At 42.4% G+C, this 18,850-nt stretch overlaps 1 non-coding gene and 1 pseudogene across 1 annotated transcript; one reads left to right on the top strand and one right to left on the bottom strand.

The window, feature by feature from the left end:
- Positions 1-6,847: 6,847 nt before the first annotated feature.
- On the bottom strand, positions 6,848-8,512 carry LOC124502001 (60S ribosomal protein L14-like; annotated as a pseudogene).
- Positions 8,513-17,745: 9,233 nt separating this feature from the next.
- LOC124502786 (U6 spliceosomal RNA) lies at positions 17,746-17,851 on the top strand. Its single transcript, XR_006960037.1, has one exon. It is a non-coding gene; the product is annotated as a U6 spliceosomal RNA (small nuclear RNA).
- Positions 17,852-18,850: the final 999 nt, after the last annotated feature.

Below are 18,850 nucleotides of genomic sequence, written 5' to 3'. Positions count from 1 at the left end.
ACTTGCCTATTGAGGAAAAATAATTTGAATGACAGCATGTTCTTCATCAGAAACCATGGAGTTCGGAAAGAAATAGCAATATAGCTTGAATTACAGGGGGAAAAATAACAACTGTCAACACAGAATCCTATACCCAATGAAAATATCCTTCAGCAATGAAGGACAATCAAGACATTCTAAGATGAAGGAAAACTAGAGAGTTTGTCACTGTAGACCTACTTAAAAAAAAATGGATAGAGGAAGTTCTCTAAACAGAAAGGAAACAATAAAACAAGGAACCTGGGACCATTAGGAAGAAGGAAGAACACAGTAAGCAAAACAGGAGTAAATACAATAGGCTTTTCTTAAGTTTCCTAAATCATGCTTGACAGTTTGAGTAAAAGCTATAGTCTTGTGGGGTGTGTGGCTGGCTCAGTTGGTAGAATGTGCCACTCTTGATCTCAGGGTCGTGAGTTTAAGCCCCATAATGGGCATGCAGCTCACCTAAAAAGTCAACTGGATTTAATAAAACTTAAAAAATATTTTTAAAATATAGTCTTTTGTGGTTCTAAATATATGTGGATAAAATATTTAAGAAAATTATATGGGGTGCCTGGGTAGCTCAGTCAGTTAAGTGTCTGACTATTTATTTATTTTTTATATTTATTTTAGTGTTTATTCATTTTTGAGAGAGACAGAGACAGAGTGAAAGAGGGGGAGGGGCGGAGAGAGAGGGAGACACAGAATCCGAAGCAGGCTCCAGGCTCTGAGCTGTCAGCACAGAGCCCAAAGCAGGGCTCAAACTCATAGACTGCAAGATCATGACCTGAGCCAAAGTTGGATACTTAAACAACTGAGCCACCCAGGTGCCCCATTAAGTGTCTGACTCTTGATCTCAGCTCAGGTCCTGATCTCAGGGTCATGAGTTTAAGCCCCGCTCTGGGCTCTGCACTGGGCATGAAGCCTAAAAAAAAAAAAAAAAAAAAAAAAAAAAAAAAAGAAAAAAGAAAAGAAAAAAAAAGAAAAAGAAAATTATATTATAAAATGGGAAGAGTAAATGGACATAGAGAGAGGTAAGGTATCTGTACTTCACTCGAATTGGTAAAATGATGACATCAGTGGGCTGTCATAAGTTATGTATATATGATGTAAGACTTAGAATAACCACTTAAAAATATACAAAGAGATACACTCAAAAACAGTATAGATACATAAAAATGGAATTCTAAAAAATGTTTAATCCATAGGAAGGCAGGAAAACGAAAACAGTAATGAAAAACAGAACAAACAGAAAACAAAAAATAAAACAATAGAATTAATTCTTACCATATCAATAATTACATTAAGTGTAAATGATCTGAAAATATCAATTAAGAGAGTTTGCAGAGTGGATTTTAAAACATAGTATATGCTGTCTACAATATACTCACTTCAAATGATATAAGCAGGGTCCAAGTAAAGGATGGAAAAAGTTTTGCAAACATTAATCAAAGGAAAGCAGGATATATTAATATTAGATAAAGTAGACTTTGATTTTTTTAATGTTTTATTTTATATTTAAGAAAGAGAGAGTGTGAGCAGGGGAGAGGCAGAGAGACAGAGACAGAATCCAAAGCAGGCTCCAAGCTCCGAGCTGTCGGAGCAGAGCCTGATGTGGGGTTTGAACCCACGAGAAGTGAGATCATGACCTGGGCCAAAGTCAGACACTCAACCCACTGAGCCACCCTGGCACCCCTAAAGTAGACTTTGGAGTAAAGAAAATTACCAGAGAGGGGAATGTTACATAATGCTAAAAAAGTGAATCCTCCAAGAAGACATAGCAATCCCAAATGTTTATGCACCAAAAAATGTGCTGCAAAGCATGTGACGCAAAAGCTGATAGACCTGGAAATAGAAATCAACAAATGTACCATCACAGTTGGAGATTTCAACACCTCTCTCACAACAATGGGTAGAACAACTAGGCAGAAAATCAGCAAGAATATAGAAGAACTCAACAATATTGTCAACCAACAGGATCTAATCAACATTTTATTTATTTTTATTCATATATATAATTTGTCAAGTTAGCTAACTAATCAACATTTTAAAAACATTCCATCCAGGGGTACTTTGCTGGCTAAGTCAGTGGAGCATGTGATTCTTGATCTCAAGGTCATGAGTTCAAGTGCCATGTTGGGCATGGAGCTTACTTAAAAAATAAATAAATAAAAATAACACAAACATTCCATGCAATAACAGTAGCATACATATTCTTTTAAAAGGGCCGTGGGTGAGGCACCTGGGTGGCTCAGCTGGTTAAGTGTCTGACTCTTGACTTTGGGTCAGGTCATGATCTCACAGTTTGTGAGTTCAAGCCCCGAATCAGGCTCTCTTTGGTCAGTGCAGAGCCCACTTTGGATCCTCTCTTCCCCTCTCTCTCTGCCCCTCTTCCACTTGTTTTCTCTCTCTCTGTCTCCTTCTCTGTCTCTCTCAAAAATAAATGAACATTTAAAAAAATTTTAAAGAATTGAAATCTCTGTTTTCTCCAACCAAAATGAAATCAAACTAGAAGTCAATAACAGAAAGATAACAGGAAATTCTCCAAACACCTTGACACTAAACTGCACATTTCTATTATTTTTTTAATCTTTATTTTTGAGAGAAAGAGAGAGAGACGGTGAGAGTGGGGAAGGAACAGAGAGAGAGGGAGACACAGAATCTGAAGCAGACTCCAGGCTTCAAGCTGTCAGCACAGAGCCCGATGCAGGGCTTGAACTCACAAACTGCCAGTTCATGACCTGAGCTGAAGTCAGATGCTCAACTGACTGAGCCACCCAGATGCCCCTAAACAGCACTTTTCTAAATAATCTATAGGTGAAAGATGAAACCTTAAGGGAAATAAAAAAATAATGTTGAACTGAAAGAAAATGAAAACAATATATCAATCACAATTTGTGGGACCCTAAATCAGGGCTGAAAGGGAAAATTTTAGCACTAAATGTACAGTTTATTATCTTTTAAAAATTGTTACTGCTTATTTTTGAGAAAGACAGAGTGTGAGTGGGGGAGGGGCAGAGAGAGGGTGACACAGAATCTGAAGCAAGCTCCAGGCTCTGAGCTGTCAGCACAGAACCTAATGCAGGGCTCAAACTCGTGAACCAGGTGATCACAACCTGAGCGGAAGTCGGATACTTAACTGACTGAGCCACCCAGGCGCCCCCTATATGTATGCTTTAGAAAAGAGGAAAAGAATGACCTAAGTTCCCACTTTGAGAACCTAGGGGGGAAAAAACAAACAAACAACAAAGCAAGCAGAATGAAAGAAATAATAAAGATACGAGCAGAAATCAATGAAATTGAAAACAGAAAATCAATTAAACAAAAAACTGATCCTTTGAAAAGATTAAAATTGACATGCTTCTGGCAAGACTGACAAAGATAAAAGGGAGAAGATACAAATTACCAATGTCAGGAATGAAACAGGAGATATCACTACATATACTACATGAAAGGATCATAGGGCAATACCACAGACTCTACACAAACTTAACAACTTGGACAAAATAGATCACTTCCTCCAAAAACACAAATTACTACAACTCATCCAATGTAAAATAGATAGTTTGAATATCCGTATAACCAATAAGGCAATTTAATGTATAATTTTAAGGCTTCCAAAAGAGAAATATCCAGGTTCAGATGGTTTCACTGGAGAATTCTCCACGTGAGTAAAGAAGAATTAAAGCCAGTTCTACACAATCTCTTCCAGAAAATAGAAGAACACTTTCCAATTCATTTTCTAAAGTCAGTTTTATCCTAATAACAAAAGCAGACAAAGGCAATATAAAAAAAGAAAACTGCAGACCCATAACTCTCATGAATACAGACACAAAAATTCTTAATAAAATATTAGCAAATAGAATCTAGCAATATATAAAAAAGTATTACTCACCATGCCCAAGTGGCGTTTATTCCAGGGATGCAAGTCTGGTTCAATATTTAAAAATCAATCAATGGATGGGGCTCCTGGGTGACTCAGTCAGGTAAGCGTCCAACTCTTGATTTGATTTGGGTCATGATGTCTGGTTCATGAGATAAAGCCCTGAACCCGGCTCTGTGCTGACAGTGTGGAGCCTGCTTGGGATTCTCTCTTTCCCTCTCTCTCTCTCTGCCTCTCCCACCCCCCCTCAAAAATAAATATTAAAAAAAAAATCAATCAGGGGCACCTAGGGTAGCTCAGTCGGTTAAGTGTCCGACTTTGGCTCAGATTATGATCTCATGGTTCATGAGTTGGAGCCCCCCATCAGGCTCTCTGCTGTCAGTACAGAGCCTGCTTCAACTCTTCTGTCCCTCTCTCTCTCTCTCTCTCTCTCTCTCTCTCTGCACCCCCCACTGGTTCTCTGTCTCTATCTCTCTCAATATAATAAACTTAAAAAAAATCAATCAGTGGATTCTGCCATATTATTGGGCTCAAGAAGAAAAATCACACAGTCAATAGATACAGGAAAACATTTGACAAAATTCAACACCCATTTATGATAAAAACTCTCAGAAAAGTAGGAATAGAGAACTTTCTGAACTTGATAAAAAGCTTCTACCAAAAACCTACAGCTAACATTATACTTAATGTTAACAAAATTCTGAATGCTTTCCTCTTAAAATTGGAAACAAGGCAAGGATGACCTCTTTTATCACTCTTGTTGAGTATAACCCTGGAACTTGCAGCCAGTGTAATAAGGCAGTAAAAAAGGCAGTAAAAGGCATAGAGCCATACAGAATGAAAACAAAGAAATAAAACCATCCCATTTTTAGATAACATATTTAGAAAATCTAAAAGAATCTTAAAAAAAACCCAAACACTTAGAACTACTTTTGTAAGAATAGCAAGGTCACAGGATACAAGATAAACATACAAAAAGTAATTGTTTTGTGTCTACTAGCTATGAACATGTGGCCATAGAAATTTAAAATAATATGCTATTTATACTCATCAAGAAAAATAAATAATTAGATATAAATCTAACAAAACATGTATAGGACTTGTAAGACTAAAATGATACAACACTGGGCACCTGGTTGGCTCAGTCACTTGAGTGTCTGGCTCTTGATTTCAGCTCAGGTTATGATCCTAGGGTCATGGGATTGAGCCCCGCATTGGGCTCCATGCTCAGCACGGAGCCTGCCTAGGATTCTCTCTCTCTTTTTCTCCCTCTGTCCCTCTCCCCCACTCTCTCTCTTTCTCTCAAAGAAAAAAGAAAGAAAGAAAAAAATGACACAACACTGATGAGAGAAAATCTTTTTAAGTTTTTTTTTTTTTTAAATAAATGGAGAGATAAAACATATTCATGGATTGGGAGGTTCAACATAGAAAAGATGTCTATTTTCATCAAATTGATATGCAGCTTAACACAATTCCTATAAAAGCCCTAGCAGGTTTTTTGTAGTTACCATAAAATTATTCTAAAATTTATATGGAGGGGTTCCTGGGTTTCTCAGTCAGTAGAGCATCGGACTGTTGATCTCAAGGTGGGGAGTTTAATCCCCACATTGGGCATGGAGCCTATTTAAAAATAATAAATAAATAAATAAATAAATAAATAAATAAATAAATAAACAAAATTTATATGGAAAGACAAAGGAACTAGAATAGCTAAAACAATTTTGAGACGGAGAAGTACAGTCTTGCTTTCAAGACTCATCATAGACCTACAGTAATCAAGACTCTGTGGTAGTGGTGGAGGAACAGACACAGAGATTAATGGACTGAACAGAGAACCTGGGAAAAGACCCGCTCAAACATACCCAACTAAATGCTGACAAAGGCACAGAAGCAATTTAATGGAAGAAAGAGCATTTTCAATAAACAGTGCTGGAGCAAATGGACATTCATAGACAAAACAAAACAAGCAACCATTTGAACCATTCTCACACCTTACACAAAAATTAACCTGTATCATGAACTTAGATGTAAAACATAAAACTGTACAACTTTTAGAATAAAACATAGGAGAAAATGTGCGGGGTTTAGGGCCAGTTCTTGTGTTTGACACCAAAGCATGATCCATAAAGGGAACAATCCCAACTTTTAGAATAAAACATAGGAGAAAATGTGCGGGGTTTAGGGCCAGTTCTTGTGTTTGACACCAAAGCATGATCCATAAAGGGAACAATCGATAAATGGGACTTCATCAGAATTACAAACTTTTGCTCCATAAAAGATGTTGTTAAGAGGATGAAAAGACAAACTATAGAGTGGGAAAACAGTATTTGCAAACCAAATATCCAACAAAACATAGAAGGAACTCTTAAAACTAAGAACCAAACAATCCAATTGGAAAATAGGCAAAAGACACGAAGAGATATATGTATTTTTTGAATGTTTGTTTATTTTGAAAGAGAGAGATTGCAAGTGGGGGAGGGCAGAGGGAGAAAAAGGGGATCCCAAGCAGGCCCTGCACTGTCAGCACAGAGCCCGACGCGGGGCTTAATCTCACAAACTATGAGATCATGACCTGAATCCGAAAGCAAGAGTCAGACGCTTACATCGACTGAAACACCCAGGCGCCCCAACAAAGAAATATTTCACCAAAGAGGACATACAGATGGCAAATAAGCACATGAAGAGATATTCAACGTCATTAGCCAATAGATAAATGCAAATTAAATCCACAATGAGTTATCACTATACACCTATCAGAATGGCTAAAATTAAAAACTGTGACAACATGAAATGTTGGCAGGAATGCAGAGAAACTAGATCACTCATACACTGCAGGTAGGAATGAACAATGGTACAGTACCCTGCAAAACACTTTGGTAGTATCTTTATTCAATTTTTTTGTCCAAAAGAAAATGTATTACTTATTTATAATAACCTCTCATGCTTTTAGAATTTCTTGCCAGATGCCTCCGGAGCAGGTGCTTTCTGGGCTGGAGTTTTCTGATCCTTCTGAGCCTTTGGAGGCACCGCCTTCTGGACTTGCAGCTTTCCGGGCAGGAAGCTTCTGGACGGGAGCCTTCTTGCCTGCAGCGGCCATCTTTTTTTTTTTTTTTTTTTTTTTTTCTGGAATCTTTGCAGCAGCTCCTTTTTTGGGAGAAGCTTTCAGGAGAGCTGCTTTTTGTAGCTTCCTAACTTCAAGCTTGATTATTCCGTTCCTCATTTTCTTTGCCTTCATGACTTCATAACGATCAAAATCTGTCATCTTGGCTTTCCTTTCTCTGGCTTCAATCTTCTTGGTCCGTCTTGTGGCTGCCCGTTTTGTATTGATATCTGCCTTCTGCCAGGCTTGTCAGACATACTTACGGAGGGCACTGTGAGGGAACTCGATGATGAAGTCCGGGAGCTGCATGCATTTGAAAGGCATAGCCTGTCTCCTTACCTGAGTGCAAGGTCCATCAACCAAAGCCCTGTTCTGATCAATAACACCTACAATCATGACCAGCTTCCTGGCACGGGGCCCAGAGTAAACGTAGGCTACTGGGCCAACCTCCGTGAGATGCCTGAACACCACACTGGCAGCGTTCAGTGAGAAGTGGCAGTATCTTTAAAACGTACACACGCAACTACAGTGATTGAGCTCCTGGGCATTTATCCCAGAGATATGAAGACTGCTGTTTACATAAAATCCATACATGGGTTTTAGCAGCTTTATTTATAACAGCCCCAAACTGGAAACAGGCAGATGTCCTCCTATGGGTAAATGGTTAAACTGTGGTATATCTATACCACTCAGTAATAAAAAGGAATGGGCTATCGATATACCCAAGTGGCTGAATTTGCAGATAATTATGCTGAATTAAAAAAACCTGGGTGGTTCAGTCAGTTAAGCACCTGACTCTTGATTTCGGCTCAGGTCATGACCTCATGGTTCATGAGTTCAAGCCCTGCATCAGGCTCAGAGCTGACCGTGCAGGGCCTGCTTGGGATTCTCTCTCTCTCCATCTCTCTCAGCCCATCCCTCTCTCTTTATTTCTCTCAAAATAAATAAATAAGCTTAAATATTAAAAAAAAACCATACAAGAGTTACTGTATGATTCTATTTATTTAATATTCTTGAAATGACAAAATTATAGAAATGGAGAACAGATTTCTGCTTGCCAGGAGTTAAGGAGGAAAGGAGGTGGGAGAAAAATGGGTGTAACTATAAAAGGGCAACACGAGGGATCCTTGCAGTGATGGAAATATTTGGGTGTCTGGGCCACATCGATGTCAATATCTTCATTGTGATATCGTACTATAGATCTTAGCAAGATCTTAGCATTGGGGAAAACTGAGTAAAGGGCACATTGGATCTCTTTGTATTATTTCTTATAACTGCACATGGAATTTACAGTGATCTCAAAATAATAAGATTGATTAAAAGAAAATGCCAGCACCATCTTAAACTACAGACTGCACTGAATAAGGTATTATCTCTGCCTTCAAGGAGCTCATCAGTCTATCTCATTGCGAGCTGAGCACGTAACTGCATTTCTCAGGACGTATATGGTGTTCACAGTTTTGGACTTTTCAGCATTCCCCAACCTTGTTTTGGTAGAAATGTTGCCTCATCGTTCCCCTTTCTCCTTCCTTATGGCCCGTTGCATGTGACTAGGATCACTAGTATAATGTGTAGTACTGTGTGCAAAATAAAAACGAGTGTGCTTGTTAAAAGGAATTATTAAGAATTTCTAGACAGTAATAGCAGAGCGTTACCCCATGTGCTGGGAGAACCCTTCGCACTATGTGATGCTGGCCCTACTTGTGATTCTGGTAGTGTTGCCAATCACCATCTCACCTCCCTTGGCAGGAGATGGTCCTAAATATTCCAGGACTGGTCATTCATAATATCTCATTGCCCTGTTACTTCTACTAGAATCCTTACAGGGAAATCCTATATAATGAAACAGCGTGGGGGGAAAGAAGTCTCTTTTTCCTCTGGGATGAGTTATTTATTGAACAAGTATTTATTGGGTACCCACCACGTGCCAGGCTCTGTGCTACATGTTGGAGATACGACGGTAAGCAAGATGGGTGTAGGGAGTCTTAGGCCTCCTGTAGCTTAGAGTCTACAGGTAGAGGCAGACAAAAGCAATTAATTGCGAATCAGGTGAAATGCAAAATAAAAGAATGAGGAAAAATGCTGTGAGCAAAACAACCAGGGTGGCCAGATATATACAATTCCTAATCTATATATGGGGAAAGTGAAGCTAAGACGTTAAGTAAATTGCCATAAGATCCGAGAGCTGGTTAATGACCAGTAAGATTCTAGCCCAGGTATGTCTGGTACCAACCGCACTAAGCCAGTTTGGATCATTGAAAATTGAAGTCCTTCCGTGAGAAAGGGTGGGAAACAGCATCATGCGGTAAAGATGTTAGGGGCTCAGGATCTGAGTCATAGCTAAATTCAATCTTGACTCGGACGAGTTACTTTAACTTCCATAAATCACGGTGTTCTCATTTCTAAAATGAGGAGTGATCAGAATTATTGCTGCAGAGATTAAATGAAATAACGCCACGGAATGCCTGGCCCAGCACATCACCCCTAGTAAGGGCTCAGTGAGTGTTAGGTTTGCACATCATGGTTTCAAGTCTGAAGAACTGAATTCCAGCCAGATCTTCTACTTAACTACATGAAGTTTGGTAAGTCACAACCTCTGGCAGCCTACTTTCCATGTCTGTAAGATGAACATAATAACGTACCTCACAGGATCACTCTGAGCATCAATGAGATGTAATGTAAGTGAAAGTACTATCCAAATACGACAATTTTATTATGAAACTCATGGGGTATCTTCTCTGACCAGTCATCTTGACTCCCTTCTCTTTAAAAAAAATTTTTTTTAATGTTTATTTACTTATTTTGAGAGAGAGAGAGCGCACCAGCAGGGGAGGGGCAGAGAGAGGGGGAGAGAGATTCCCAAGCAGGCTCCATGCTGTCAGCACAGAGCCTAACGGGGAGCTTGAATTCACAAACCATGAGATTATGACCTGAGCTGAAACCAAGAGTCGGACGCTCAACCGACTGAGCCACCCAGGCGCCCCCTGAGTCCCTTCTCAAGTGCAGCTCATGCCTTCCTCCCTGTACTGCCTCTGCAACTCTATTACAATGTTATATTGCATTATAATGCTTTCCATGCCAGTGTCTTATAGACTAAGAACTCTTCGAGGGCAGGGACTGTTTCCCCTCTTCACCCTGGCACCTAGCTCAGTCGAAGCTCAGCGAAGTTGAATGAGTGACGATGAGTATGGGCCTGGGCCCCAGTGTCTGCCGTACAGGGCACTGGGTGGGAGCACACCTCCCCTTAGCAGTTCATGCATCTGCCCAGCCAGCCCTGAGCTGCCCTCACATATTTCACCCAAAGCAAAATTTCAATTGCAGGCAGCCTTCTTTCTGTTGACGAGTAGTACACATCTGAACTCCCTCTCTCTTTGGCCAGCAGAGATACACAACCATATGCATTATTTAAAACAAAACAGAACAAAACAAAACTATAGAGTTCCATGTTGACCCTTTTTATGTTGTTCCCTTTTGCACTGACACGTTTATTTAGGATAGTTTTGCTCTAAGTTATGCATTTTGTCGTTATGTAGTGCTTACATGTGTTACTGTGAGATTCTCAAGGCTAAGATTTATTGCAGAGAGACATGGACACTCTTCACTGTCTTGAAAAAAGAGGGAGAACTTGAGACTCTCTGTCAACTGCATGTTCTCGCACCCACTCAGCTGCTGTCTCCTGGATATGGATCTGGGGGTGCCCACCTTGGCTCTTGACTTTAGCTGTGTCCTCACCTTTTGCCTAATTCCCTCTGGTCAAAGACTACACTTGAGTAGTCATCTTTGGGGAAGTACCAAGAATATCTGTATACTCTCCTCTTGAGCCCAGAATCAACATTTTAATGTTTTATTTATTTATTTATTGAGAGAGAGAGAGAGAGACAGAGAGAGAGACAGAGAGAGAAAATGGGGGAGAGGCAGACTGAGAGGCGGACAGAGGATCCGAAGCAGGCTCTGCACTGACAGGCTGACAGCAGTGAGCCGGATGTGGGGTTCGACCTCATGAACTGTGATGTGAGATCATGGTCTGAGCTGAAGTCAGATGCTTAACTGACTGAGCCACCCAGGGGCCCCCGGAATCCACATTTTAAAATTAGGAATGATCGTGTCATTCAAAGAGTTTGGGGACAATCTGTATAAGTAATAGATCGGAATGTTTGGGACTAGCTGTCTGGAAATGTAGCTAGACTTTTTACATTAATTTCTATAAAAATAATTCCCCTCTTTGCTATAATGTGGAATTTTCCTGGAGTATAATCTTGACATAAAATGATATCATCCCATAAAAAATTCCAAGGTAAAAATAAGAGAATTGGGAATTGCTTTTTCTTTAGGGTTACAGATGTCACTAACCCTCTTCACGTATATTTTTATACATAAGTAATTGAAGTCACTCAGAAGATGCTGCTTGGATGTATATTAGCTTACCAGAGAGTGTTTTGGCTATCCACAAATGCTTTAGGTGAACATGGTCAAATTGGTTGCTGAGGACCTGAATCAGATCTAAGATAGATTCTAAATGGTTCCAGAACAGCGGGGGAGAAACTGAGAAGGAACTCAGTCAAGAACCTATTTTGTGAGTTTCAGTCCAAGATGGTGACTGAGGAAGACCTTGAACTCACTTCCTCCACGAACACACCAAATCCACGCCTACTTACAGAGCAATTCCTCCTGAAGAAGAAGTGAGGGCTGACTGAACAGCTTCTGCACAGCAAAATATAGAAAGACCACACTGAGAATAGGGAGAGAGACAGGCACACAGTAACGAAGGGAACCCCCACCCTGCACCCTGAGAACTGCCGTGGGGTAGTTCTCTAGTAGAGAGCGACTAAGAGCAGGTTCAAAGCCATGGTTTGAAAAAGCAACTAGAATATAAAGGATTCAGCCCTAGAACCGTGCCACACTTTGGGGAGCTGCTGGACCGCATTCTGGAGTGGGGGTGGGCGTGCAGGTTGGGGGTGCTGGGGAGTGCCGTGGTTCACAATCTCCCTCCACCTTGAGACAGGAGCAGAGCTCCTGCTGCACAGTCTGCAGCTTCAGTGAGCCCTGGACACCCTGGGGCACAGAAAAAAAAAAAGTGGTTTAAAACAGCAACTAGAGGGGTGCCTGGATGGCTCAGTCAGTTAAGCCTCCGACTTCGGTTCAGGTCATGATCTCACAGTTTGTGAGTTCAAACCCTGTGTTGGGCTCTGTGCTGACAGCTCAGAGCCTGGAGCCTCCTTCGGATTCTGGGTCTCCCTCTCCCTCTGCCCCTCCCCTATTTGTTCTCTGTCTGTCTCTCTCTCTCTCTCTTTCAAAAATAAATAAACATTAAAAAAAATAAAGCAGCAACTAGAAGAGTATCATCTAGTTGGCTGAGTCAGTAGAGCATGTGGCTCTTGATCTCAGGGTCATGAGTTCAAGCCCTACGTTGGGCACGGAGCCTATTTAAAAATAAGGAGAGTAAAATAAAATAGTAACTAGAATATAAAGGTCCATCCCAAGAACCCTACCAAATGGTGGGGGAGCTGCTGGAACACTCTCTGGGTCAGAGAGGCTGGCAAGTGCTATGGTTTACATCCCCCTCCATTTTGATAGTGTGGATGGGAGCGGGGTCTGGGTGCCCGAGCCAGTCTACTGCCTCGGTGAGCCCTGGGCTCCTAGCCTGCATCAGCCCAACATCCAACCAACGTGGCCCCGGTGCAGTGCACAGCGGGACGCCCCTGGTCAGTGCCCACTAGAGCTGCAGGCATCTCACCAAGGTGACAAAGGTGCGAGCACCCTGGAACACTCCGCGTCTGCACCACTTCAGCCCCAGATGACTTGCCTGGGCACTGCTGGAGCAGAGCGCCCTGGGACACCCTGGCCCGTGCTTGCCTCCACTCTAGCCTCTCCGCCAGGGTGCTCTTATGTGGAGTGTCCTGGGACACTTCAGCCTCAGCTGTCCTCCCAGTGTGCCCACAATGCAGAGAGCCCCAGAACACCTCCAGCCTCTGCCTGCTTTGGCTTCAGCTGTCTTGCCAGTGTGCCCTCTGTGCCAAGAGTCCTGGGACTACCCTGGCCCACACTCCTTCAGCTCTGGCCATCCCACCAGGGCAGCCCCAGCACAGAGTGCCCTGGGACCCCCAGCCCACACCAGCCGCATCTCTAGCCAGCCAGTCAAAGTCACCAGGCACGCAGTCCACACAGGGGATGACCCTACACAAGATCATTCTATTAAGTTTAGGGGAATTAGCTGTTCCACCTAATTCACAGAAACAAACACAGAAAGTCAAGCAAAATGAAGAGACAGAGGAATATGCTCCAAACCAAAGAATAGGAAAAACCTCAGAAAAAGAACTAAATGAAAAGGAGATAAACTACCTGACCAAGAGTTCAAAGTAATGGTCCTAAAGATGCTCACCAGACTGGAGAGAAGAGGGAAAGAACTTAGTGAGAACTTCGACAAAGAGATAGAAAACATAAAAAAGAATGAATCAGAGCTGAAGAATACAATAACTGGAATGAAAAACATGCTGGAGGGAATCAAGATGCAGACGAACAGATCAACAACCTGGAAGACAGGGTGCTGGGAAGCACCCAAGCTGAAGAGCAAAAAGAAAATAGAATTTTAAAAAATGAGAAAAGGCTAAGGCATGTGTTGGACAACATCAGGCGAACAAACACTCACATTATGGGGGTCCCAGAAGGAGAAGGGAGAGAGCAGGGGGCAGAAAACTTATTTGAAGAAATAACGTGGGGAAGGAAACAGACATCCAGGTTCAGGATGCAGAGAGAGTTCCAAAGAAAGTGAACCCAAGGAGGTCCACACCACAACACATAATAAAATTATAATGTCAAAGATGAAAGATCAAAATACTGATTCCTCACCTAGAACCATGAAATTGGTAGTTCTAAGAGTAGGCATGAAAATCTGCATTAAATACTAAACACTCCATGTGAGCTTATGCTTACTAAAGTTTTCAAAGAGCTACTTGAGGGGCGCCTGGGTGGCTCAGTCGGTTAAGCGGCCGACTTTGGCTCAGGTCATGATCTCGCGGTCTGTGAGTTCGAGCCCCATGTCAGGCTCTGTGCTGACAGCTCAGAGCCTGGAGCCTGTTTCAGATTCTGTGTCTCCCTCTCTCTGACCCTCCCCCGTTCATGCTCTGTCTCTGTCTCAAAAATAAATAAACGTTAAAAAAATTAAAAAAAAATAAAGAACTACTTGATATCAGAATGACAGATTTTACATTCTTCAAGGTTGCTTAAGGCATGTACTAATTTTTAATAACGTGTGTGTGTGTGTGTGTGTGTGTGTGTGGTGGAGTAGGGTGTGGGGTAGGAAGAGCGCTAAAGTTTGGTAAGCCTGATAGTTCGGGAATTCATTATGGAAATGACAATTTTTTTGAGGGTGGTGATCGGATAAGGTGACAGAGAGAAGGTATATGAACAGGTACTCATGATAGATGTCATATGTTTATGGGTGCTTGATGGCCTTGCTTCACTACATAAGTCCCTCTGTGAAATAACCTCTGTTATGGTGATAGTTTTCAAAAACTATTATAAGAAATAAACTAGATAGACAAACATATAATGTAATACATGTATTTACATTTGACCAATTCCTAAAAGATAAAAATTGGTATTTTTAGGAGTATGGTATTCTTTTAAAGCCTACTTATCTTATAAGTCTTTATTTTGGATAATTCTATCATGACCAATTGCTCTCAAGCCAATATATAACCGATTTAACAAACTGTAACCACCAGGTGAAACAACTTTAATAAACTAGCAGTTTAGCCAATTTCTTAAATTTCTCATTTTCAGTGCACGTTAGTCTTGGAACTTCTCTCTTCATAAAGATGAATACACTTTAAACGTAGATGATATATAGTGAAGGCTTTCTACTCTATTAAAATTTGCCACCCATGTTAAGCTTATCTATTAAAGAGAAGGTGAGCAAAAAAAAGGATCGCAAACATGTGCATCACCCTCAAAAATGTGTTCCTGCCCTTTGTGATTCCCTCCCTCGCATCCCTCTTCATCCTCCACTTGCTTCCAGGTGGCCACTGAATCTGCTTTGGTCATTGTAGATTAGCTTGAATTTTCCAGAATTTATGTAAATGGAACCATACAGTATATATGTACTCTTGCTTCGGTCTGACTTCTTTCCTTCAGCATAATTATCTTGAGACTTATGCATGCTGCGGCGTTCATCGATAGTTCATCCATTTTTACCACTGAGTTGTATTCCATTGTATGGTCGTACATTTATACGTTAGTCCCTTCACCTGTCGATGAATGTTCTGATTGTTTCCAGTTTGGAGCTGTTACAAATAAAGCTGCTATGAGCATTCCTGGAAGAAAGGCAAAACAGACCTTACTTCATTTTCAGTATGACCTTTTGCAAGTTAACCTTTATAAGGTGTGTTCCATCAAATAGCAACTTGATGTAAAACAATAAAATGGTGGAAAAGCTGTCAATTTTTAGAAGTTAAAGTGTTTTTTTTTGAGAGAGAGAGAGAGAGCACGAGTGGAGGAGAGGGGCAGAGAGAGAGAGAGAGAGAGAGAGAGAGAGAGAGAGAATACCAAGCAGGCCCCATGGCCAGCACAGAGCCCCACGCAGGGCTTGATCCCATGACCCTGGGATCATGACTGAGCCGAAATCAAGAGTCAGACGCTCAACCAACTGAGTCACCTCAGCACCCACACATTAAATTTTAGTTAGAATGGTATCAAACTTTGCTATCTTCTTCTGTATTAGGAGATCTTTACATATATACTCTGGTCTTGCATATTAAAAAAAGACATGTGGGTTTTGTTGGAAGAGGGTTTATACACTCACTGTGTAACTTCATCATTTGTACACTCATAAAATGACAAAATCTGTTGGCCTTCAGATATGTTCCTCACCCTTTTTCTGTTGTTTCATGTCATGGGGTGGGGGCAGGACTGACCTGGAGGTCAGTGTCAGCTGGCTTCTGGCTCAGCCAGTGGGAGGCACTGGTGAGAGGTGAGGGGGAGGGGGAGGAAGGAAAGAAGGGTAGAGGGAGGGGTAGAGGGAGCAGAGAGGGAAGGGTGAAAAGGGAGGAGAAGGGGAGAGAAGGAGAGAGAGGGAGGAGAGGAGAAGGAGGGGAAGGGGGAGGAAGGAGAAGGTGAGGGAGGAGACAGGGGAGAGGGAGGGGGAGAGGAAGGGGAGAAGAGGGAAGGGTTAAAAGGAAGGGGAGGGGGAGAGGAGAGGGGAGGAGGAAAGGTGGGGAAAGGGAGGGGAAAGAGGAGGGTTAGAAGGGAGGGGTGGGGAAAGGAGTGGGGAGGGGGAGAAAGAAAGGAAGAGGAAGGGAGGGGGAGGGGAGGGGGGAGAGGACAGGTAAAAGAGGCGGGACAGAGGAGGGTGGTGGGGTAGAGGGGAGGAGAGAAGGGAGGGGAGAGGAAGTATTAGAAGACAGGGAATGGGGAGGGGGGACAATGGAGGGGAGGAGGAGGAGAGAAGGGAAGGGAGGGTGAGAAGTGAGAGGAGGTGGGGAGGAGTGGAGGGAGAGGTGAAGGAGGGAAGGGAGAGGAGGAGTGGGGGAGGGGTGAGGGGAGGGGAGAGGGGGTGGCCTAGAGGGAGGGAGTTTACTTTCCCTTCCTTTTTGTCCTGTCCAGAGGCATCCCCGGCAGGGGCTGAGTCTGTGATGTCGCCTCATCAGCAGGCAGGCCTTCTGTGGCCCAGCTTCTGCAGCTGACTTGTGAGGGAAGCTTCCAGCCATTGCCAGTCTTTGGGAGGCCTCAGATGCCATTGTCCTGCTCTTGGGGCTCCTATGAGAACAATTCCTGATATTACATTTTCTGTTTTGAATATTTAGAGTAACTTCTATTTTCCTGACTGGATTCCGACGGACATACGTGCCCCTCAGACCCAGAGGCAAAGTGTGATAACGTCTTTCGTCAGCAGCGTTGGTTTCAGAGCAGTAGTCATAGCTTAGCAGTGAATCCCACTGGGTGTCTCATGAGATGCGAGGACAACAGCATAACAAAATAGTACAGTCTAGAGAGGTGGAGTGACACTGAAAAAGACATCCACCTGTGGATTGTCGCAGGCTGAGGAAGTGTCTCTGGGGAAGAGGCAGGAGCACTGTTGGGGGCTGGAGTCACCGAGGACACTGAGAGTGAGGGGACCAAGGGCACAGGCAGAGAGTCAGGAGCGGGTGAAGGAGAGAGCCCACAATGAGGTGCTATTTTCCTTGCAAACGGAAGGGAACATATGGGGCCAATTTTGAGGAGGCAAAGGTACTGAAATCTGGAAGAGAGTGGAAATGGTTGGGAATGGGCTGTGGGAACCCGCATCTGATCCTGGAGCTAGGGACCGTCTTTGTGAACCTGACCGCCCTCACCTCACTCCATCTGTAAGGGGCTTGGACAAATTCGCTAACCCCCTTTCTACCTCTAAAATTCTGATTCTATGAGAGTGTTTCCGCCCACCAGTTCTGGTTCTGCCTAATGGAGCGGCATAAAATAAAATGTTTTACATGACAGCTTTTCAGATATTCAGAGCTAGCTAGCCAGCATGTTCCCCTTACCCTTCTCTTCTCCACTCAAAATAGCCCCACTCTTTCAACCACTTTTTATGACACTATTTCCTGCTAACACTCACCTGGGTATATCTTTTTAAAAATAGGTACCTCAAAATACACACGGCACTTCAGACTGATGTCTGATTATTGCAGGGACCAAGGGATTACAAACTCCTGTTATTTGCTGATAGCGATTTAGCATTTTATCAATTCTTATTTTAATTACTTAAGTACCGGTGCCCGCTTTGGCGGCAAGTACACTAAAACCAGAAATATACGGGGAAGATTAGCCTGGCCCCTGCAGAGAATGACGTGCAAATTTGCGAAGAGTTTAATTACATAAATACTGTCAAACTCAGTCTGCCTTTGGCTCTCCTCTTCCCCTTGCCCCCATGCTAATATAGTTCTTTTTCTAGTTAAGATTTTTTTTATTGTGATAAATGTACAATTTACCATTCAAACCTCTTTAAGTGTGCAGTTCAGTGCCTTTAGGTATATTCTCATGATTGTGCAACCATCACCAGATGGTTCTCCAGTTCTCCAGAACTTTATCATCTTCCCTTACCAGACTCTGTCCCCATTAGACAATCACTCCCCATTCGTCCCTCCCCCAAGACCCAGGCAACCAGCATTCTGCTTTCTGTCTCTATGAATTTGACTGCTGTAGGCACTTCATATAAGCAGAATCATACAATATTGGTCCTTTTTAAAATCTGGCTTATTTCACTTAATATAAGTTCTTAAAGGTCCATCCATGTTGGAGCTATGTATGAGAGCTACATTTTTAAAAAGTTGAATATTCCGTTGTGTGTATATGTCACATTTTGTTTATCCCATCTTCCGCTGATGGACATTTGGGTTGTTTCCATTGTTTGGCTATTGTGAATGATGCTGCAATGACCATGAGTATACAAATATGTTTGAGTCCCTGCTTTCAGTTCTTTTGAGTGCATACTCAGAGGTGGAATTGCTGGGTCAAATGGTAGCTCTCCTTAACTTTTTGAGGAACCACCATATTCTTTTCTTTTAAATTTGTTTTTTAACGTTTATTTATTTTTGAGACAGAGAGAGACAGAGCATGAAGGGGGGAGGGGCAGAGAGAGAGGGAGACACAGAATCGGAAGCAGGCTCCAGGCTCTGAGCCATGAGCCCAGAGCCCGACGCGGGGCTGGAACTCACGGACCGCGAGATCGTGACCTGAGCTGAAGTCGGACGCTTAACCGACTGCGCCACCCAGGCGCCCCCACCAAATTCTTATAAATACTTTTGTCAAGAGCATATTCTTTCAGGCCTCTGCAGGTCTATGCCTGCTCTATTTTACGCAATGTCAGGTAAATTTAC

The sequence above is a fragment of the Lynx rufus genome, unplaced genomic scaffold (assembly GCF_022079265.1).
Source record: "Lynx rufus isolate CCGP_SWC_20201006 ecotype Redwood Valley unplaced genomic scaffold, mLynRuf1.p SCAF_7, whole genome shotgun sequence".
In the NCBI taxonomy this organism is placed as follows: Eukaryota; Metazoa; Chordata; class Mammalia; order Carnivora; family Felidae; genus Lynx; species Lynx rufus.
The sequence above is the reverse complement of the archived record's forward strand: the minus strand, read 5'-3'. Positions and strand labels throughout refer to the sequence as shown.